Source organism: Cynocephalus volans, chromosome 14, assembly GCF_027409185.1.
Source record: "Cynocephalus volans isolate mCynVol1 chromosome 14, mCynVol1.pri, whole genome shotgun sequence".
Lineage (NCBI taxonomy): Eukaryota > Metazoa > Chordata > Mammalia > Dermoptera > Cynocephalidae > Cynocephalus > Cynocephalus volans.
Genome location: NC_084473.1, coordinates 31,177,646 through 31,201,142, shown reverse-complemented (window position 1 = coordinate 31,201,142; position 23,497 = coordinate 31,177,646). Strand labels below are relative to the sequence as shown.

General features: G+C 42.2%; 1 pseudogene; it reads left to right on the top strand.

The window, feature by feature from the left end:
- Window positions 1-9,254: 9,254 nt before the first annotated feature.
- LOC134362490 (heterogeneous nuclear ribonucleoprotein A1-like) lies at window positions 9,255-10,146 on the top strand (annotated as a pseudogene).
- Window positions 10,147-23,497: the final 13,351 nt, after the last annotated feature.

The window sequence follows — 23,497 nt, the reverse complement described above, 5'->3', positions numbered from 1 at the left end:
TTCAGATTTCACAGAGTATGCAGCCTAGCTCCAGAGACTGAGCAAAGCCCACACCAAGTTTAATACAAAAGTAAGAAATACACATTCACAGACAAACTGCAGGGTGACTCTAGAGTGAACAGCAGCCTTCTAAAGGCAAGTTCAATGCAAAAAGAAAGAAATACCCATATCAGGCAAGTGCAAGCTGGCTCTAGAGTGGGAGCCCTACCTTCTACCAGGATTCCACTTTTATAGTTTTGCTATCTAACACATATAATGAATATTCAACTAAGGGGGTGGTTCCCAATTACATAACTTAGTGTTGTACATGCTCAGTTGGTCACTTTTAGAGCATATTCATTGGTTAAATTTCATTCACATGCATCAAATATATTCTATGCTCTCTAGCATCTCCAGTAGGAGATCATTCAAGGGATAAACTCCTTTTTACCAGGCATGATTGGCTACCAAGATTACATAAATCTTCCCCCTGTAGTCTCAATTTCCACATGCTGATGCCAGAAATGGGTGCTACAGATCACCATAGCTTAAGACTCAGAGGTGGGACTTGAATTCTAGGGGAGTGGTTTGAGACCCAGGGGAGTGGCCTGAAACCTGACCCCAGGAAGACTGAGCACCTCCTATCTCACTACCATGTGATCCACAGTCCCACTACTGGGTATATGTATTAGTCCATTTCTGTCGCTTATAACATAAATGCATGAAACTGGGTAATTTATGAAAAACAATATTGCTCACAGTTTCAGAGGCTGAGAAGTTCAAAGTCCAAGGAACCCATCTGGTGAGGGTCTTCCTTGATGGTGGCTTCAGTGACACAGGGTATCACACTGCAAGATGGTGGAAGCAGAGAGAGAGAGATCCTCACTTCCTCTCCTTTTACAGCCCTCAGAGCCAAGCCCATGATCACCATTACTTATCCACTCATTAGGGCATGGTCTTCAGAATCTAATCACCTGTTCAAGGCCCCACCTTTAAATTACCATAATAGGATTTCCCACCCTCTTAACAGTCACAGTGGGGATTAAACTTTAATGATTTCGATGGGCCATTCAATCCACTGCAGTATTCACCCAAAGGAAAGGAAATCAACATGTCAAAGAAATACCTGCACTCCATGTTTATTTATCGTGGCTCTATTCACAATAGGCAAGATTTGGATCCAACCTAAATGTTCATAAACAGATGACTGCATAAAGAAAATGTGGTGTATATACATGCAATGGAGTAGTACTCACCCATAAGAAAGAATGAAAGGCTGCTATTTGCAGCAACATGGATGAGCTTGTAAAAAATTCCATTAAGTGAAATAAGCCAGGCACAGAAAGAAATACCACATGTCCTCACTCATGTGGAAGCTAAAACAGTTGATCTCACAGAAATAGGGAGTAGAATAGTGGTTATTAGAAACTGGTAAGATGGGGGGATGGGCAGAGGTTGGTCAATGGATACAAAATTGTAGAGAGATGGGAAGAATAAGACCTAGTGTTCTATAGCAATACGGGGAGACTACAGCCAGCAACACATTACTGTATAACTTCAAGTAGCCGGTTGAGAGGATATTGAATGTTCCCAACAGAAAAAGGTGTCAAATGTTTGAGGTGATGGATATGCTCAATACCTTGATGTGATCGTGGCACACTGTATACATGTACCCCCAAATCACACTGTACTCCATAAATACATACAATTGTCATGGGCCAATTAAGAAAAAATAAATTAAGAGGAGTTTCAAGATGGCGGTGGCTGCGGCGGCTGGCGTGGAGTAGCTGAGGTGGAAAAGGTGGCCACTGGGTCTCAGGCAGCCGGGAAACTTGTGGACCTTCCTCTGGCCATCTCTTAAGGGAGGACTGCTGCTGCTGGCCGGTCGTGGGGGCTCAACGCCACTTTGCCCCTGGCAGGAAAGGCTGCCTCATTTACAGGCAACAGCTTTGAAGTGTGGAGCAGGAAAAGAACTGATTCTTAGCTGCAAAAGCGAGTCTTGAAACAGGGAACACGGCGCCAGGGCTGCTGTGGATGCAGCCAGGATCCCGGAGGCTGGGGCCGCACTGAAGGCGGCCAGCTGCCCTATTCAGGATTCGAGGTTTCAGGCCCGCATTAAAGAAGATTCCTGGGAGCGCCCGAGCGGCGCCGCGACTGAACAGCCCGAGGCGGCAGCGCCGAGAACACGGAAGGCAACAAACCAGAGACAGAGCAAGCGCCCGTCCTGGCACAGCACTGTGAGTGATCCCTGGCACAGCTTTGTTCGGGGGGTGGATGCCCACGCGGCTCCCGCCTGCACCACCAGGCCACTCACCGCCCAGTGCTGCCTCCATTTTCCCAGGTGCGGGCAGCTCCGCCCTGCTCGGCCATCACTGAGCCCATTTGCTTGGCCTGGCGCGGGGCTTTCCGGACCCTGTGGGCCGGCCTCCTCTCCCACTCCCTCCGCGGTTCTCTGGCGGGGCTGGGGGTGTGGGGCGTCCCGACCAGTGTTGGGAGGGCTAGGAAGTACGGGCGGGCCGACTGTCACTCCACCACACCCTGGACTCCGGCCCCGGTAAACTTCCTGTTACTGGGAGGCAGATACCATCTCTGCGACCACCAGTTTGGAAAAAAGCCTATCGAATTTCTGCTTGGGAATAGTGTGGTAGGAGAGTTCCTGGTCCACTTGAACCTGCCGGAGAGCAGGCTGCAGGCGGGCACTAGACTCGGTTTATACCGGGGGGATACAAAGGTGAACAAGACCCGAGAAAGATCTACACAGTGCTACAAAGGCACCCAGAGAGACCGGTTGTCTGTGCCTAGCAGAAACCTGGTAGACTTCCTGGGCGAGGCGGTGCTGAGCAGGGTCTTGAAGGCCCAGCTGATAGACGAGGGGTGCAGAAGACACACCCCAGCCCAGCACAGTGTGCACAGAGGGGGGAGACGTGCGGCCAGGGAGGCAGAGACTCGACAGAAACCACACACCCGGTGGGGTCGCCACTGCACGATCTAACAGCCTGGGCCAGAGCACACGGAACGGGGAGAAGTCCTGTACAGAAAGTGAAAGCTCAACAGAGATCACACACCCTGTGGTACGTGATCCACCAGCCCAGCAGAGTACAAGCTGACCAGAAAGGTGGATCCCCGGAGAAGCCCAAGACCCGAGGCAACCACACACACAAGACACTAGAGGCCAACTGAGCAGTCACGGCGGGAGCCATACCAAATTGGCAACCACAGCAACATCCTAGTTAGTCATTAGTCTCAAACCGGTGGACTGTGAAACCCCCTGCCACAATGAATAAACACCAAAAAAAAGACACCAGAAATACAAAAAATCAAGAAAGTACACCACCAAAAGTTAATAAATCTCATACTCTAGATCCTATAGAACAAGAAGCCCTTGAAATAACTGACAAGGAATTTCGAGTGATAATTCTAAGGAAACTGAATGAGATACAAGAAAACTCAGCTAGACATCATGATGAAATGAGGAAAAGTATACAGGATCTGAAAGAGGAAATATACAAGGAAATCAATGTCCTGAAAAAAAATGTAGCAGAACTTGCTGAACTGAAGAAGTTATTCAGCGAAATAAAAAACACAACAGAGAGTTTAACCAGCAGGCTTGTCGAAGTTGAAGAGAGAACCTCTGAACTTGAAGATGGGCTGTTTGAAATAACACAAGCAGACAAAAAGAAAGAAAAAAGAATCAAGGACATGGAAGAAAATCTGAGAGAGATATCAGACAACCTCAAGCGCTCAAATATCCGAGTCATGGGTATTCCAGAAGGGGAGGAAAATGGAGATTCCATTGAAAACATATTCAACAAAATAGTGGCAGAAAACTTCCCAGGTATAGGAAAAATCACAGATCTTCAGATCCAGGAAGCTCAACGATCTCCAAACGTATTCAACCCAAAAAGGCCTTCTCCAAGACATGTCATAGTCAAATTGGCAAAACTCAGAGACAGAGAGAATCTTAAAAGCTGCAAGAGAGAAGCGTCAAATCACCTATAAGGGAGCCCCAATCAGGTTAACATCAGACTTTTCATCACAAACCCTAAAAGCTAGAAAGGAATGGGATGATATTTTCAAAATACTAAAAGACAAAGATTGCCAGCCAAGAATACTCTACCCTGCAAGGCTATCCTTCCGAAATGAGGGGCAAATAGTATATTTCTCAGACAAACAAAAACTGCGGGAGTTCACTACCACACGACCACCCTTACAAGAAATCCTCAAGGGAGTACTGGGTTTGGTTCCTGAAAAATAACTACCACTGCCATAAAAACCTAAGAAAAATCTAAACCCGCTAGTACAATAAAAATGGCATTCATGAAGAGAAAACAAGCTAACAAAAACACTATCTACAACCTAAGGAACCAACAAACAAAGAAACCAAACAGTAAATCAGAAAGCAAGGAACAAAAGACACCTAAGACAACCAAACAACCAATAAAATGCTAGGAATAAATCAACACCTTTCAATAACAACTCTTAATGTTAAAGGCTTAAATTCCCCAATTAAAAGACACAGACTGGCTGACTGGATCAAAAAGCAGGACCCAACTATATGCTGCCTACAAGAGACCCACCTCACCCATAAAGATTCACACAGACTAAGAGTGAAAGGATGGAAAAAGATTTACCATGCAAACAGAAAAGAAAAACGAGCTGGAGTAGCTATTCTTATATCTGAAAAAATAGACTTTAAACTAAAAACCATAAAAAGAGACAATGAGGGACACTACTTAATGATAAAAGGATTGATCCATCAAGAAGACATAACAATCATAAATATGTACGCACCCAATGTTGGAGCAGCCAGATTTATAAAACAAACTCTATTAGACCTAAAGAAGGAAATAGACACTAATACCATAATAGCAGGGGACCTGAACACTCCACTGTCAATATTAGACAGATCATCTAGGCAAAGAATCAGTAGAGAAACACAAGATCTAAACAAGACTCTAGACCAATTGGAATTGGCAGATATCTACAGAACATTCCACCCAACAACCTCAGAATATTCATTCTTCTCATCAGCACATGGATCATTCTCCAGGATAGATCACATATTAGGTCACAAATCAAGTCTCAATAAATTCAAAAAAATTGGAATTATCCCATGTATCTTCTCAGACCACAATGGATTAAAACTAGAAATTGATAACAAACAAAACTCTGGAAACTATACAAACACATGGAAATTAAACAGCATTCTACTTAATGACATATGGGTCCAAGAAGAAATCAAGCAGGAAATCAAAAAGTTTATTGAAACTAATGAAAACAATGATACATCATACCAAAACCTGTGGGATACTGCAAAAGCAGTATTGAGGGGAAAATTTATTGCATTAAACGCTCACTTCAGAAGAATAGAAAGATGGCAAGTGAACAACCTAACACTTCACCTTAAAGAACTAGAAAAACAAGAACAATCCAATCCTAAAGTTAGCAGACGGAAAGAAATCATTAAGATCAGAGCAGAACTGAATGAAATTGAAAACCAAAAAACAATTCAAAAGATCAACGAATCAAAAAGTTGGTTTTTTGAAAAGATAAATAAAATCGACAAACCATTAGCATGGCTAACAAAAAAAAGAAGAGAGAAGACTCAAATAACAAAAATTAGAAATGAAAAAGGCGATATTACAACTGATTCATCTGAAATACAAGGAATCATTCGAGACTACTATAAACAACTATATGCCAACAAATTTGAAACTCTGGAGGAAATGGATAAATTTCTGGACACACACAAGCTCCCAAAACTGAACCGTGAAGACGTAGAAAACTTGAACAGACCAATAACAATAAAGGAGATTGAAGCTGTTATCAGAAGGCTCCCAACAAAGAAAAGCCCAGGACCAGATGGATTCACAGCAGAATTTTACCAAACATTCAAAGAGGAATTGACACCGATTCTTTACAAACTATTCCAAAAGATTGAAACGGACACAAATCTCCCAAACTCATTCTATGAAGCAAACATCATCCTGATACCAAAACCAGGTAAAGATATAACCAAAAAAGAAAACTACAGGCCGATATCCTTGATGAATATAGATGCAAAAATCCTCACTAAAATACTAGCAAACAGAATACAGCAACACATACGAAAAATTATTCATCACGATCAAGTGGGATTCATCCCAGGGATGCAAGGTTGGTTCAACATACGCAAATCAATAAATGTGATACACCATATTAATAAACTCAAACACAAGGACCATATGATCATCTCTATAGATGCTGAGAAAGCATTTGATAAAGTTCAGCACTCATTCATGACAAAGACCCTCTATAAGTTAGGTATAGAGGGAAAGTATCTCAACATAATTAAAGCCATATATGACAAACCCACTGCCAATATCATCCTGAATGGGGAAAAGCTGAAAGCTTTTCCTTTAAGAACAGGCACTAGACAAGGATGCCCACTCTCACCACTCCTATTCAACATAGTGTTGGAAGTACTAGCCAGAGCAATCAGAGAAGAGAAGGAAATAAAGGGCATCCAGATTGGAAAAGATGAAGTCAAACTGTCCCTGTTTGCAGATGACATGATCCTATATATCGAACAGCCTAAAACCTCTACAAAAAAACTGTTGGAATTGATAAATGATTTCAGCACAGTAGCAGGATACAAAATCAACACACAAAAATCAGTAGCATTTCTTTTCTCCAATAGTGAACATGCAGAAGGAGAAATCAAGAAAGCCTGCCCATTTACAATAGCCACCAAAAAAATAAAATACTTAGGAATTGAGTTAACCAAGGAGGTGAAAAATCTCTATAATGAGAACTACAAACCACTGCTGAGAGAAATTAGAGAGGATACAAGAAGATGGAAAGATATTCCATGCTCTTGGATTGGAAGAATCAACATAGTGAAAATGTCCATACTACCCAAAGTGATATACAAATTCAATGCAATCCCCATCAAAATTCCAAAGACATTTTTCTCTGAAATGGAAAAAACTATTCAGACATTTATATGGAACAATAAAAGACCACGAATAGCCAAAGCAATGCTCAGCAAAAAAAATTAAGCTGGAGGCATAACACTACCTGACTTTAAGCTATACTACAAAGCTATAATAACCAAAACAGTATGGTACTGGCATAAAAACAGACACACTGACCAATGGAATAGAATAGAGAATCCAGAAATCAACCCACACACTTACTGCCATCTGATCCTTGACAAAGGCACCAAGCCTATTCACTGGGGAAGGGACTGCCTCTTCAGCAAGTGGTGCTGGGATAACTGGATATCGATATGCAGGAGAATGAAACTAGATCCATACCTCTCACCGTATACTAAAATCAACTCAAAATGGATTAAGGATTTAAATATACACCCTGAGACAATAAAACTTCTTAAAGAAAACATAGGAGAAACACTTCAGGAAATAGGACTGGGCACGGACTTCATGAATACGACCCCAAAAGCACAGGCAACCAAAGGAAAAATAAACAAATGGGATTATATCAAACTAAAAAGCTTCTGCACAGCAAAAGAAACAATTAAAAGAGTTAAAAGACAACCAACAGAGTGGGAGAAAATATTTGCAAAATATACATCTGACAAAGGATTAATATCCAGAATATATAAGGAACTCAAACAACTTTACAAGAAAAAAACAAGCAACCCAATTAAAAAATGGGCAAAAGAGCTAAGTAGGCATTTCTCTAAGGAAGATATCCAAATGGCCAACAGATATATGAAAAAATGCTCAACATCACTTAGCATCCGGGAAATGCAAATCAAAACCACATTGAGATACCATCTAACCCCAGTTAGGATGGCTAAAATCCAAAAGACTATGAACGATAAATGCTGGCGAGGCTGCGGAGAAAAAGGAACTCTCATACATTGTTGGTGGGACTGCAAAGTGGTGCAGCCTCTATGGAAAATGGTATGGAGGTTCCTTAAACAATTGCAAATAGATCTACCATACGACCCAGCCATCCCACTGTTGGGAATATACCCAGAGGAATGGAAATCATCAAGTCGAAGGTATACCTGTTCCCCAATGTTCATCGCAGCACTCTTTACAATAGCCAAGAGTTGGAACCAGCCCAAATGCCCATCATCAGATGAGTGGATACGGAAAATGTGGTACATCTACACAATGGAATACTACTCAGCTATAAAAATGAATGAAATACTGCCATTTGCAACAACATGGATGGACCTTGAGAGAATTATATTAAGTGAAACAAGTCAGACACAGAAAGAGAAATACCACATGTTCTCACTTATTGGAGGGAGCTAAAAATTAATATATAAATTCACACACACACATACACACACACACACACACACAAACCGGGGGGGGGGGGGGAAGAAGATATAACAACCACAATTATTTGAAGTTGATACAACAAGCAAACAGAAAGGACATTGTTGGGGGGGAGGGGGGAAGGGAGAAGGGAGGGAGGTTTTGGTGATGGGGAGCAATAATCAGCTACAATGTATATCGACAAAATAAAATTTATAAAAAAATAAATAAATAAATAAATAAAAATTAAAAATAAAAAATAAAATAAATAAATAAATAAATAAATAAAAGGAATGCAGTGCTGACACATCCGCTCATAGATAAATCCTGAAGACATTATGCTAAACGAAAGAAGCCACTCGCAGAAGACCACATGTTACGTGATTTTATTTATACGAAATGTCCAGAACAGACAAATATATGGACAGAAAGTAGATTAGTAGTTGCTTAGGATTGCATAGGATGGGGAATTGGGAGATTATAGCGAAAGGGCATGGGGTTTCTTTTTGAGGTGATTAAAAGTTCTAAAACTCATTGTGATGATGGTTTTACCCCTCTATGGATGTACTAAGAAACCACTAAATCATAATCTTTAAATTGGTATATTGTATGTCATGTGAATTATACCTCGAAAAAAGCTGTTACAAAAATGAAGAGACAAAGGCAATAGAATGAAAAGATCTAACATGTTTAATCAGAGTTCCAAAAGCAGGAGAGAAGAGAAAATGAGCCAGAGGCAGAATTCAGGGAGGATTTTTCAGAACATATAGAAGATATCAATTCACAGATTCAGGAAGCCCAACAAATCCCAAGAAGGATACTTGGGTTTTTCTGCTTATTTGTTTGTTTGTTTGTTTAATCACCTTAAGTGTGATGCATGAAACCACAGAACACCAAAGATAAATGTAAAAAAACCTAGAGATACGTGGGTTAGCTTACTCCTTTCTGTCTGTGGATGCTGTCGAGCGAGATCATCAAAGTCTCTCTTCCCCTGCCGTCATGTCTAAGCCAGAGGGTCCTAAAGAGCCCGAACAGCTGTGAAAGCTTCATAGGAGGGCGGAGCTTTGAAACAAAAGATGAGAGTCTCAGGAGCCATTCTGAGTGCTGGGGAATGCTCATGGACTGTGTGGTAATGACAGACCCAAACACCAAGTGCTCCAGAGGTTCTGGGTTTGTCACCTGTGCCACTGTGGAGGAGGTGAATGCAGCCATGAATGCAAAGCACACAGGTGGATGGAAGAGTTGTGCAACCAACGAGGGCTGTCTCAAGAGAGGATTCTCCAAGACCAGGTAGGTGCTCACTTAGCTGTGAGAAAGATTTCGTTGGTGGTATTAAAGATGACACCGAAGAACGTAACCTGAGAGATTACTTTGAACAGTATGGGAAAACTGAAGTGATTGAAATCAAGACTGATGGAGGCAATGGCAAGAAGATGGGCTTTCCTTTTGTCACCTTTGACGACCATGACTCCATGGATAAGACTGTCATTCAGAAATACCACACTGTGAATGCCACAACTATGAAGTGAAGAGAGCCCTGTCGAAGCCAGAGAGGGCTGGTGCTTCATCCAGCCAAGAGGTCAAAGTGGTTCTGCAAACTTTGGTAGTGGTTGTTGAGGTGGTTTGGGTGGGAATGATAAATTCGGTCATGGAGGAAACTTCGGTGGTCATGGTGGCGTTGGTGGCAGCCATGGTGGTGGTGGATACGGGGGCAGTGGGGATGGCTATAATGGATTTGGTAATGATGGTGGTTATGGAGGAGGTGGCCCTTTATGGAAGTGGTGGACAGGGTTATGGAAACCGGGGCAGTGGCTATGGTGGGAGTGGCAGCTATGACAACAACAGCAATGGAGGAGGCGGAGGCAGCTTTGGTAAAAAAATAAATCCATAAAAGTGCTAGACAAAATACATGGCAGTATATATTTTTATAATTTTGTATTCTTAAAGTCAAAGTCTTTTTAAAATATGACCTAAAACCAAGACATCGTAAAAGAACAAATTGACAAATTCAAATAGCCAAAAGTGAAGTGATGCTGCATACCAGTAAAAACATCAAAACATCTGTTGTACATTTTAAATTTTATATTATATACTTTCATGCACCAAATATTCAAAAATAAATAAAATAATTAATATTTAAAAAAAAAAAAAAAGAAAAAATAAATTAAAAAGAAAAAAATTTTTCAGAGACAGAGTTAGACTAGAGTTTACCAGAAACTGCGGGGAAAAAATATTGCTTAATGGGTACAGAGTTAATGTGTAGGACGACATAAAAGTTTTGGAAATAGATAGCGGTGGTGGTGACAGAGCATTGTGAATGTAATTCCAATTACAATTAATTCCACACAACTATATGTTTAAAAATGCTTAACATGGCAACCCTTATGTTATATATATTTTATCACAATAAAAAAGAAATTAAAAAAATAAAATGACAAAAAAATCTCCTTCCATGAACTGCCAGTGTTTTCGTCCTTATAACACTGTCCCTTTCCACCTTCTGTTATAGTTATTGGTACACATACCCCCCATCCCCTGCTACGGTGAACACATTTGTAGAGCTAGGGCTGGGTCCTGAGCTCACAGACCCCTCAAGCCCATTGTCCAGACTGGGTCACAAACCCTTCACATGCCAGGCTGGGTCCCCAGACCCCTCACATGCAGGTCTATGAGCTAGGTAACTGGCCAAAACAGTCCTTGGAGCTGTAGGTTTGAAAGCATGGCTGCACGTGGTAGACACCCAAGGCAGTAAAACGCCAGCCAAGCAGCGGTGCCACACATGCGCACGAACTCCACCCACACACAACTTATTTACAAAAAATATGCCGCACCACCCCCAACTGGACCTAAGGCGAGGGGGCCTGATTAAGTTATTCTATTTTCCCAACAACATTTAAAGCAGGAATCATGCCTTATTTTTCTTTGCTCCTAACAAAGATGCTAACACACATAATCAAATCCCAAGCTTGAAGCACATAATCCCCCCTCCCCTGTTTTCCTAATTTGTGTATTTATTGGAACCTCAACTATTGAAACCATATTTAACATAGACTTAATACTTTGTCTTTATGGTAAATATCAAAATATCTTTAAACGGGGTTATCTTAGAAAATCTAGACTATCTGATCCCTGAATAGACATTCAATAAATGGTTGTGGAATAATGAGTGAATGTGTCGGGTCTGCCACCGGCTGACCCAAACAGCCCTTGCCTTGCTACCAGTCCCTCCCTTGGTGTCCCTTCTGGTGGGTGGGCGGATTGCCCAGATTCCTCTTTCCCCAGTCCCATTGGGAGGAGAGAGAGGAAGAGAGCCCTGAAGAGAGGTGAGCACAGCCACTGGCCCCAACCAGCTCGTTAAAGGACACTCAGAGGCAGCGGGGGTTCTGTCGAGCAGTTCCGTTTATTATCACACAAGCACTTGCTTTTAAAGGCAAATGGGGAAGGGAGGTTTTTACATCCTCCAATCAGCTTAAAGGTTACAAGAGCATGCATCCTGTCTCAGTGCCTAGCTATTGCAATCACACGGTGTTCACGAGCACGGAAGCGTGTATTTGGCCAATAAGGGCTAAGGCAAGGTTCCCGCAGACACTCCCACCCTACTTCCTCCCAGTGCCATCTTAGGCTGCCACATTAATATGTCCTTGTGGGCCCATAATGGCGCCGCTTGTAATGTCACTTAAAGGTGGCGTTAGTTTTTAAGGCCCGACATGAATAAGAACAAATTATTTTTCCTCAGTATAGTGATGTGTTCATTCTCAGGTCTTCCTTCTTTGTAAGCTAAACAATGAATCTTGAGACCAGACAAGCCTGCAGTTTAAGATTAAGGGCCTGATGAAAGCAGGAATTAAGAAGAGAATTCCCTACCCTCAAGGAGACCACGTGACATGACTGGGAAGTAATGCGGCGATTTCCGCACGTAGCTGGTGCAATCCCTTTTGCTGCCATGCGGTCACACACACTCCCATCAGACCTCCACAGTGAACGTGCTGACTGAAGACTCCGTTTCCCAGACTCATTAAAGCTCTGCCAACATCTAAGCTGCCACTGAAAACCCAAGCAATTTACAGCAGTGGAGTGAGCTCTTACCAATGCAGGAGGAAAAGCTACCAAATTCATCTGTGAGATGGGTCACAAAGATGCGAGAAATGCAATCGGAGAGTTCTCCCATTTTGGCTAAATTTGCCAAGTTTGATTTTGTGGCTTAAAATTAACTATATTTTTGTTTGGGGGCTGGGTGGCATAGAGTTACCTATGCAAGGGGGAGAGGGAGATTCTAGAACTGCGTAAAGCAGTGATAGCTGGGGCTCAGGTCTGTTCCTGGCCTTGGGAAATGACCGAGTGAGATGGATCATTATCTGTGCCTGGTAAATATTTTGGAACATAGGGCTACCCGATCAGTTTGAACAGTCCTGTGAAAACTTAGAAAAGCCATAGTCAGTGTGCAAGAGTTAGCAGACAAAAATATCAGATTTTCAAAATCACTAAAGTATAATAAAACAATGAAGTAGAAAGTATTTGCTTTATCTTTTAAGATACTAACTTCTCTTTTTAGACGATGTTGTAAAACTTTAATGTTCTCTTAGCAGCACATCTCCTGGGAACAGCCAATAAACAAAACGCCTTCGATATTTTGTCATTGGAAATTCAACTAGAAAAACAAAACACAGGCAGTTTTAGTGTGTGTCACTGAACAGATTCTGGTTTTGATTATAAACGCCATCAGTTTCAAAGATCTGTTTCTAGATGCAAATGTACCCAGAGCTGCAGCCGGTGCCCTTACCGAATTTGCTATAAGAGGCTCCCATGGGTGAAGAAACCAGCACATCTCACCTGTAACCAGCTACTAGCAAATGCAGATTCTGCCTAATTAGTGTGAAATTGTTTCCATTAAAGCCTTTGATGGAATTCAAATCAGCTAAATTAACAGCTACAGAAACAGCCACAACTAAATTACATTCCACTGTTTCCAATTAAGTTGGAGACCTTGGGTGCGGTAACCACCACCAACGCAAATTAGAAATCTTTGCCAGAGATGAACTCCCTCATTTTTTCTTAGATCATCAACAGCCTTTGCTAATAGAATTAGCTAACTGAATGTTTGCAGAAAAATGGAGTTAAGTAAGCCACTCAAAAGCACTAATTGATTCAATGAAACATTTCATTCCAAAGGTTATGCTAGGTACAGGTAAGAACTGAAACATGGGGCTCAAATGAGAGACCTCTGCATAAGAGAAAAGCAATGTCTCTTTTTTGTGGTTTCCATTCCCCGCACACTTAAGGAATCATTTGCCTTCTGAAATCAGAAGAAAAATGATCAGACTGGCCAATGGCACTTAACCCTTTGGCTCTTCTGTCATTGCTGGTAGCTTTGGGTGACTAAGGTCAAAATAACTATGATGTCAATATTTATAAAGCAGTTTCCAAAGACTATGTCCTCCAGTCTCTAAAAGAAGAATGATCACTAGGGAAAAGGATAGAATCTTTGTTCTAGTATGTGTAGCTTGAGTGTCCATTAGAGGCTGTCAACAGAGCACACTGCAGAACGAATTGGTAATTTGGTGGTTCTAGGAAGGCTCAGATACCCCCAAACCCATTCCCTTCCTGCTGATACCTGTCCAAACTGTGCAGTTATGGTATCATGGCTTTTTCTAAGGCTGAGATTCCTATTAAAGACTCCCTCAAGGAGAGACACTTGGCTATTATAATCTATGAAGGACTTAAGCAGGCCTGGCTCTATGGAAACTTAAAAAGTGAAAAAAGTTTCTGAATCTCATCTTGCCATCCAGCCTGCCCCACCCATCCTTCAGTAAAATTCCTTTCTTCCCACCTTGAGTCCCAGGGCTTTGAAATATCTCCTTCCTCTATCATATCATTAAAGATTACATCCCTCTATCATATCATTAAAGATCATAAAGATGTCTTTACAAAGATGTAAATGACTGATAAAAGTTTAGTGCGTTACTTCTTCAAAGTACTTTTGTATTTACCAAGATTGAAAGCCTGAACGTGGAAAACATCCAGCCAATGCAGTTTCAGGAAGCAGCCAGCTACATCCCAAACATTGTCTGATTTTTGTCTATAAGCAGTGTAGTGTGATCCTGCCGACGACACCAATTGTAGAGCTAGGGCTGGGTCTGGAGCTCACAGACATCTCGAGCCCATTCACAAACCCTTCACAAGCAGGTCTATGAGCTAGGTAACCAGCAAAAAGGTCCTTGGAGCCTTGGTTGAAGAAGGAATTGTCTTTATTCAGCACACACACATCTAGGAGTTAGGCAATACAGAAACTCAACTGCTACAGGCAAAGTCCAAAGAAAAACTGAAACTGAGCAGCTGCCAGCAGAGTAAACATGCTCTATTACTAGACACCAGCTCTCTTCCTGCCAGCTCTGCTTTCAAACTGCAGAACACACAATAGCCATTAACTAAAAAGATACAGTTGCACACATGTGCACTAACTCCACCCATACAACTTGTTTACAAGAAATGTGCTGCTGGACCCCCAGCCAGACCTGAGCTGAGGGAGCCTGACTAAATTATTCTATTTTCCCTACAAGCAGATTTTGCACAGGGTGGACTTTAGTAGCTGGTCTCCAAAGATGACACCCAGTAAACACCTGGTATTCTCATTCATGCATAGTCCCACAGGGCTGGCCTGTGATTTGGAAGAGTTTATGAAGAATTGGTATTCTTCTTTAAATATTCCATAGAATTCACCAGGGAAGCCATCTAAGCTTGGAGAGATGATGATGATGATTACAATTCAATCTCTGTACTGTACTTGTTATAGGTCTATTCAGATTTTCTATTTCTACTGAGTCAGTTTCATTAGTTTATGTCTTTCTAAGAATTTCTGCATTTCATCTAAGTTATCTAATTTATTGGCATACAGTTGTTCATAGAATTTCCTTATAATCCTTTTTATTTATGTAAGGTTGATAGTAATATCCCCTGTTTAACTCCTGATTTTATTAACTTTAGTGTTCTCTCTTCTTTTCCTGGTCAGTTTAGATAAAGTTTTGGCCATTTTATTGATCTTTTCAGAGAACCAACTTCTGATTTTGTTGATTTTCTTTCTCTCTTGTTTTTCTATTTTATATTTCACTAACTTCCACTCTAATTTCAATCATATTTTTTTCTTCTTTTTTTTCAGGTTTAATTTGCCCTTTTTTTTCCAGTGTCTTAAGGTAGAACATTAGGTTAATGATTCGAGATTTTTCTTTTTTAAATATAGGTGTTTACAGCTATATATTTCCCTCTAAGTAGTGTTTTAGCTGTAGCCCATAGTTTTGGTATATTATATCTTCATTTTTGTTTATCTCAAGTATTTTCTCATTTTCTTTGTGGTTACTTTTTGACCCTGTGTTAGTCCATTTTCCGTTGCTTATCACAGAATACCTGAAACTGTGTAATTTATGAAGAAATGAAATTTATTTCTTACAGTTTTGGAGGCTGGGAAGTCTAAAGTCCAGGGAACGCATCTGGTGAGGGACTTCTTCCTGGTGATGGCCATATGGTGAGATGCTTCTCTACAGCAACTCAGGGGATGACATGGCGAGAATGCACTGAGCAAGAGAGCTAAACTTCTCACTTGCTGCCCTTGTAAACCATCAGAACCATGCCCATGATAGCTTATTACTTTGTAAATGGATTAATCTATTCATAAGGGCACAGTTCTCATGATCCAGTCACCTCTCAAAGGCCCCTCCTTTCAAATACTATAATTGAATTTCCTACCGTTTTAGTATTGTTATGATGGAGATCAAGTTTCTGATACATGAACTTTCGGGGGGACACATTTGACCCATTGGTTATTTAGGAGTGTGTTGTTTAATTTCCACATATTTGTGAATTTCCCAAGTTTCTTTCTGTTATTAATTTCTAATTCATTCCATTGTGGTTGGAAAACATACTTTTTATGATTTCAGTTCTTCTGAACTTATTGAGGCTGGTTTTATGGCCTAGCATATGATTTATCCTGGAGAATGTTCCATGTGTACTTGAGAAGAATGTATTCTGCTGCTGTTAAGTGGAGTGTTCTATAGATGCATATTAAGTCTAATAAGTTTATAACGTAGTTCTAGTCTTCTCTTTCCATACTGGTCTTCTGCCTAGCTGTTCTGGCACATGATTTGATTTAATCAATGGAAGATGTGAAAACCAGAATAGAACAAAAAGGCTGAATAAAAGGGAACACCTGCCTGAGTGCTTGAACTGGGACATTGGTCTTTCCCTGCCTTTGGACTTCAGCTGAAACACTGGCTCTTCTTGGGTCTCAAGCCTGCTGACTTTCAATCTGTAAATTACATAATTGACCCTCCTGGTTCTCAGGCCCATGGGTTCAGCATTGTCTCTCCTGGGTCTCAGCTGCAGATCTTGGGATTTCTCAGCCTTCATAATTCTGTCAGCCAATTCCTTATTATAAATATCTTTATACACACATACACACATTCTATTAGTCCTGTTTCTTTGCACAATCCTAATTCAGAAGATGTTAGAAGTAACACTCTGGGATTTATAAGCCAAACATTGAGATGGCATGGCACACAATAGGAAACTGCATGTCATTGCGTGGCAGTGACTACTGCACTTTCAGGAGTCCTGAGCTAGCATACAAGAAGTCTAGCCAGGTTGCTGGAGAGACCACAAGAGGAGGAAGAGGCATGGACACCACATGGAGAGGGAAAAGGACCCAGATGTGCTGGTGTCCCAGTCAAGCCTCCACATGACTCCAGTGGCAGCTTATATCCTCTGGATCCAGATGTGCACAAAAATCTACCCCTGGACCTTATAGGTTCATGAACCTTCCTCTACCAATCATACGTATACATAGATAAATTTTTCCTTTTCTTAAACAAATCTTACAACCAGGAGTCTTGCTCCTAATAGAATAAGTAAAGGAATTGAGTTATTTCAAAATTATTCTAATTGTAGGCTATATTTTATTAATTGTAGCTTAACTCTGGGAATAAACTATGTGGGACATGGATTGTTTTTTTAAAGCATTACAGTAATGTACTAAGCACCTGCTCAATACATACCTTGGCTTTAATCCAGCTGAGAAAATGGAAAATGTCCTATAGAGCAAATGTCAATCTGAGAAGCTTAGATGGACTTTTGCATGTGAGAAGTTTACTGGGAGTGCTCTCTGAAACAACATCCATTAGGAAGCAAGGAAACAGGATGGGGCAGAGGCAGAGGTTGATCACTGGCACAGTCACGACAAAGGCCACAGCAGATTCCTCAGAAACACTGGAGCTGGGATACCTGTAGAACTGCCCTGAACTGAGGTAAGATGGCTGGGCCTTTGAACTCCTGGATCAGGCCAGGCCAGTCTTGGGTGAGGAAGGTCCCTCAGCCATGGCAATGCCCAGGAAGAGACTCAGCTTTGAGTGATCAGCAGTCAATACCCTGGCAGCTGGGGGGAATGAATGCCGTGGTCAAGCAGAGGGATCTGGGCGGTACACCACAGCCTCCATTACAGTCCTTACTCATTTACAGCCTGGATTCAAATCCTTGTCTTTCTGGCTCTAAATTCCCGATCATCTCCACTGCATGTCCTTGTTACCACCACTGTCAGGCTGGCGACCCATTCTGGAAAGCTAAGACCCTGTTGCTATGTCCACCTTCAACTGCAAGTTTGCTTCCATCACACTCACAGCTAGAGTCACAGCTGGAAGATGTAGTCCACCAGGTACAAAGATGTAACGACTACTGACAAATGTTACTACATCTCACATTGCCCAGGTGGCTGTTTTTTTGTTTTTATTTTTTGGATTTCCTTTGTTCTTTAATAAAATGCAAAGCTGTTACTTCCCCCACCCCCTTCATAATGTGCTAAAGTCTAAAGGTATAGCATAGACACCTGTGAACAGCAACATGGACGTGGGCTTTGTAGATCACTGAAACACAAAGCTTCCAACCGCTCCTCTTCTAAAAAGACATTAAAAATTTCTTACTTTGAGGATATCAAATATACTTCATTTTCACTAAATTAAGACATTACTCAAAATGATAACCACTATCTGTCACTCACCTTAATTCTTCCTTGGATAACTGATCTCCAAACACTCATAGCTGATTTGGTGTTCCAACTGGGAAACCACAGCAGACTTGCATAGATATCACTGTGGTCACGGGAAGAACCCAGGATGGGCAAGCCCTGTGCAGGTGACCATAACCTTTTCTCAAAATAGGAGGAACTCCATGTCATGTGACACATGACATTGTGTCACTCAAACTCTGCAACATGAAAACAATAATGCCAAATATAAAAGTTAGCTTAAAATCCTCAGATGATGTTAAATAGACACCCCACAAACACCTGTGTCCCAAAGTAATGAGAAGTCTCAGGTCCCAGAATCTCATGTCCAAGCAGTGCTTACAGAATCGTCAGCTCAATGTTTTTTTAAGTGTAAGAATAAGAAATTCACAGTCCAGACATCGACCTTAAGAAGAAGCCACTGATGAAGACGATATGTGTAAGTCTTAGAACACTTCCTTCAGGCTGTGTGTTTTCTGGAGCCATCTACATGCATTACTTTGCATCAGGCTCTTCACATTACTTATATTTATAGGATTTCTCCACATTAGGAGTCTTCACGTGACTTTAAAAGTATTTGTTGAAACTAAAAACTTTTTTGTATTTTTCACATTTACAAGGTTTTAAGACAGTGTGCATTCTTACATACGGGCCGACTGAAGACTTTTGCACGTGCTTATATTCGAGAAGTTTCTCCTCTGTGTGTTCTTTTATGGCTTTGACTTGAACTGGCATGACTAAAGGCTTCCCCACACACGTAACGTTTACGTGGGTTCTCGCCTCAATGCGTATTCAGGTGTGCTAGAAAGGTTGTGTGATAATAAAAGCTTTATCTCATTTTTTATTTAGGGTTTCTCTCCAGTGTGAGTTCTTTCATGCCTTTGAAATGCACTGACAGCACCAAAGATTTTCCCACACACCTTACATTTATAAAGTCCATCTCCAGTGTGTTATCATGTGTCTTCAAATGCTTGTGAGACAGATGAATGCTTTCCCACATTCCTTACATTCATAGGGCTTCCCTCCAGCATGAGCCTTTTGATGATATCGAAGGGCCCTAGAACCACTAAAGTCTTTGCCACGTTCCTTACAATCCTAGAGTTTCTCTCCAGTGTGAGTCCTTTCATGTATTCGAAAAGAGTGGTGTCAGCTGAAGGTTTTCCCTCATTCCTTACATTTACCTAGATTCTCTCCATATTCCTGAGAGTCATACAGTTTGTGACCAGGACGAGCCCTGACATGCCTGTTAAGGGAAGAATGACTCATGAAGACTTCTTCACACACACTGCTTTCACTTGGTTTTACCCCAGGAGGAGTTTTCTTATTCATTCAATCTGGAACCTAATGGAAGATTTCTCCACATTGACTATCTTCTGCACTTTCACCGACTCTCTACAATGTAACTTCTTTGATTTGTTTTGGGATTTTTGTACTGATCTTTAATGTTCTGATCTTCTCTTTCTTTTCCTGTAGAGGCCAGATTCCTGAAGGTTTCCTACATCACATCTCTGTAGAGATTCTTCTGGGAAGGATCCAGCAAACCCCATTCCTCCTGAGTAAAACTCACAGGCACATCCTCAAAGGTCACCGAGTCCAAACATTTGAGAAAGAATTAACACCAATCCTCTTCAAACTTTTCCAGGAAGTGAAAGGGGTAGGAACACTTCCAAATTCTATTTCCTGGCTTCCAGGTGTCCGGGTGTCCTCCCTACCGCCCCTGTGGCCCCTGTAGGTAACAGTGCAACAGGGGCTGTGCAAAGCCATGTGGGGCATCTGGGAGCAGCCAGAATGGATCCCAAGCTCTGCAGGGCTGGAGTTAGCCCAGGTAGCCTTTTAAGAAAGGGCTCGTGTTGGGTAGAAATTTACAAACAAGATGATGAGGGCAAAATTCATAGGAATCTTTCCAGCTATAGCAAGCACAAATAAACAGAAAATGTTATTACCCTCTGCCAACCAGCTCAGACAGAATTTAAAGAGGAAAAGTTATTAGTTAAGGTTGAAAGGAAATTGGCAAGAAATGTATATGGCCTGAGGCATCTTTGTTCAAGAGTAGAACTAAATGTCCTTTCAATTAGCTTGCTTTTGCTACAGAATGACCCTTTCCCCCACCCTTCCCCAGCCCTGCCCCACCCCTACGCCCACATCCTTTCTATTTCTCTCTTTCTCGTTTCTCCCTCAGCTCCGTGACCCACCTCACACAGACTTAGAACTTGGCATCTTGTGCAGTGCCATGCGGGACGTTTACAGCGGTGTCTGCTCAGTCCTTTTTCCTGGATCTGCCTCTTCCTCCCCCCCCCCGACCGCCTGGTCCCAGCGAGGGCCCTGGCTGCCTGCCCTCAGAGGTACGCGCTCACCTTAGCCCTTCTCAGGAATGTTTGGCTTGGAACTAAGGAAAGAGAAGCAGTTCCTCCTTAATGGTGAAGGGCGAAATGTAAAGGCAGGTCTCTCAGCGGCTTTGTTTTCTGTGGTGTGAAATATAAAAACAAAAATCAGAAGCCATCACGCAGAGGGAGAGGAGATAGAGGGCTGGTGGCAGGTGTCCCCAGACCAATGTCGCTCTGTCCCCTTGGAGACTGGTTACATGAGCCTTGAACATTTGTCCCTTTGCCCGAGCTAGCCAAAGTTGGATTTCTGTCCTCAAAGTTCTAATACACCATAGACACAAAAGAGTAGGTGGGCCTTTTAGAGGAGATCTGGTACAGCCCACCGTCTGCAGGCGAGAGGATCCTTAAACAAGGAAGGTGGCTAGCATTCTTAGACTCTCCAAGGAAGGAAACCCCGCTCTCTCTTTTGTAGCCTTTATTCAGTATTTAATCAACCTGAAGATTGAGTAGTTCCTTATTTTTCTCTTAGCCGGCATGTCTGTCAGGCTTCCTCTCTAGAGTGGAACCCTGATACCCCATCACCAGGTAGGCTCAGAATGTACCACTGAAACCCGACAGGCCCTTGCTTGCATGGGTCATGGGGCAGTGAATCTGTTCCTCAGTTTCCCTTTCCAGAACTGAACTCTCAGGGTCTTTCCTTAGATGATGTTCTTATTGGATGTCTACCTGCACTGTCCAAGATAGCGCCTCAGGGAGACTGGCAATAAAATCACTTAAATAGCTGACGATAGAAAACAGATTGGCACCCTTCAAATAACCAAACTTCTTTTACTCAGACAGAGATTTTCATCATCCTGTGGCTTTTTTTTCTTCCCAAGCTTAGGAATCACAACACATTTAAGCCTTTGGCATAGGCATAATTTCCATTCGTTCTTTTCTTATCATTTTTTCCCCTTCTTCTTGGGATCTCTTTGGATGCCCAAAAATGTAGAGCCCAGACCTCAGACTAATGTGTGGGTGAGGTCTGATCTGTGGCAAGTGGGGTGGGGAGTTATTTCTCAACTCTTGTATGCCAGGCCATTAATATATCCAAGTATCAAGTTTGAGTTTAAAATAACGTAATGACCTTTTCCTCTACTCTTCTAGGACTTTCTGAGTCAAAACATGTGCCCAGGTCACCTTGGTAGTCTCTCAGGAGATGAGTGCTACCCTATTCATAAAATGAGGGGAGGGGTTGGCAGAGTGGGACCCCCAGACACCACAGTCACTAGCCCACCCCCAGTATACTCCTTGCATCTCTGATTCTCTGACAAGGTATCTGTCCAGGCCCCCAAATCTTGCCATTGTTATGGAGGCCCAATTAAGGCCCAGGGTTTCTTTGGCGCCTCTTTGAAGATTTTTGAGGCGATACGTTGGGAGCCTCTGAGGAGCCCCTCATTCTTTGGGGACCAGACAGAATTAGAATAGACCTGTTTGGGCAGCTGAAATCCCAGCGACATTAGCTCATAATTTTCATTGGGTTGGGGATTTTTGATATGTCGTTGAGTATCCTTTCTGTGTCAAGGCCAGGCCCCTCCTTGCTTCAAAGAAGAAAAGTTTGGGAAGCATTAAAGAGATGCAGGTTTCCACAGCCCTGCCATCTCCTGCACCCTTACTGGCTCCTCCGCCCATGGAGAAGAGGAGCTCACAGCTGTCAAGGAGCTAAAGATGGTTCAACAGGGAAGGCTGGAGTAGCCTTTGGTTTAGGCAGCAACCTGAGTTACAGGACTTAATCTTGGTAAAGGTAGTCATGAGCAAGTGGAAAAAACACACACACAGTGTTTTCCTCTGCTCTCACAGCCGATTAGCATAGAAGACAAACTTCTGCAACCAAATGTGTGGGGATTTCTCCCCACCAGCAAACAAGCCAGCAATTGCTCAGCAGACACCAGTCGGGTGTCCTCCACCTCAATTCCAACACTGTCTACTTGGAGATAGTGTCAGATCCCATAGGTTGAGGGCTCAGTCCCCAAGACATCCCCCCCACCCCCCGCTACTTCTGATGCCAGTTTCAAGCTACAGGTTATCTCACCTGTGCTCCTGCCTGTCTATAAATTGAGGTCTCCACAATACCCTCCTCAGGTTTGATGATTTGCTGAGCAGCTCACTGAAGCAGGGAAACTCGTTTACCCATTTTTATAAAGGATATTACAAAGCTTACATCCTGAAGCTACCTAGGGACTGTCAGCCATCAGTCAGCTCATTAGCATATGAAAAGATGGCACTTTGGAGATTCTAGGGACTTCAGGAGTTGTGTGCCAGGAGACAAGACCAAATATTTATTTTGATAATATCACAAGTCAGCAGAGAATCAGGGGCAGTTTTAGTTAGTTTGTTTCATCCCACAGGAGGTTAAAAATGCCTGAGGCATGTATTTAACAACCATTAACAAACAACACAACAAAGCTCTTCAGAGACACAAGAGAAAAGAACAATGTGACTAGAGACATTCTCAGCCTCTCACACACTCCTAGTCCAGGTGAGCTGGCAGGAATGCAATCTGTTCTAGGGGCTTTGTCAATGACCTCAAAAAAAGTAATACATTTGATTTCCCACTTCGATTATTTATCTAGGGAGCCCCTGGGCAGGTACAAATATGAAACTGTTGGTAGCACAACAGAGGACAGTGTGGGATGTGGGGCCTGGGGCACTGGAAATTTCTCCTTCCTCTTTCTGACCCCTGCTGCTGCTGCCACCAAGGTCCATGAGTCCTCATCATTTATTATGTGAACTTTCTATATTTGGAAACACTTTGGGGAAAATTTTTCCACACTTAGAAAGTCATTAACCCCGCGTCTCTTGTACACAATTTTTCCATGTCCTTACTTTACATATTG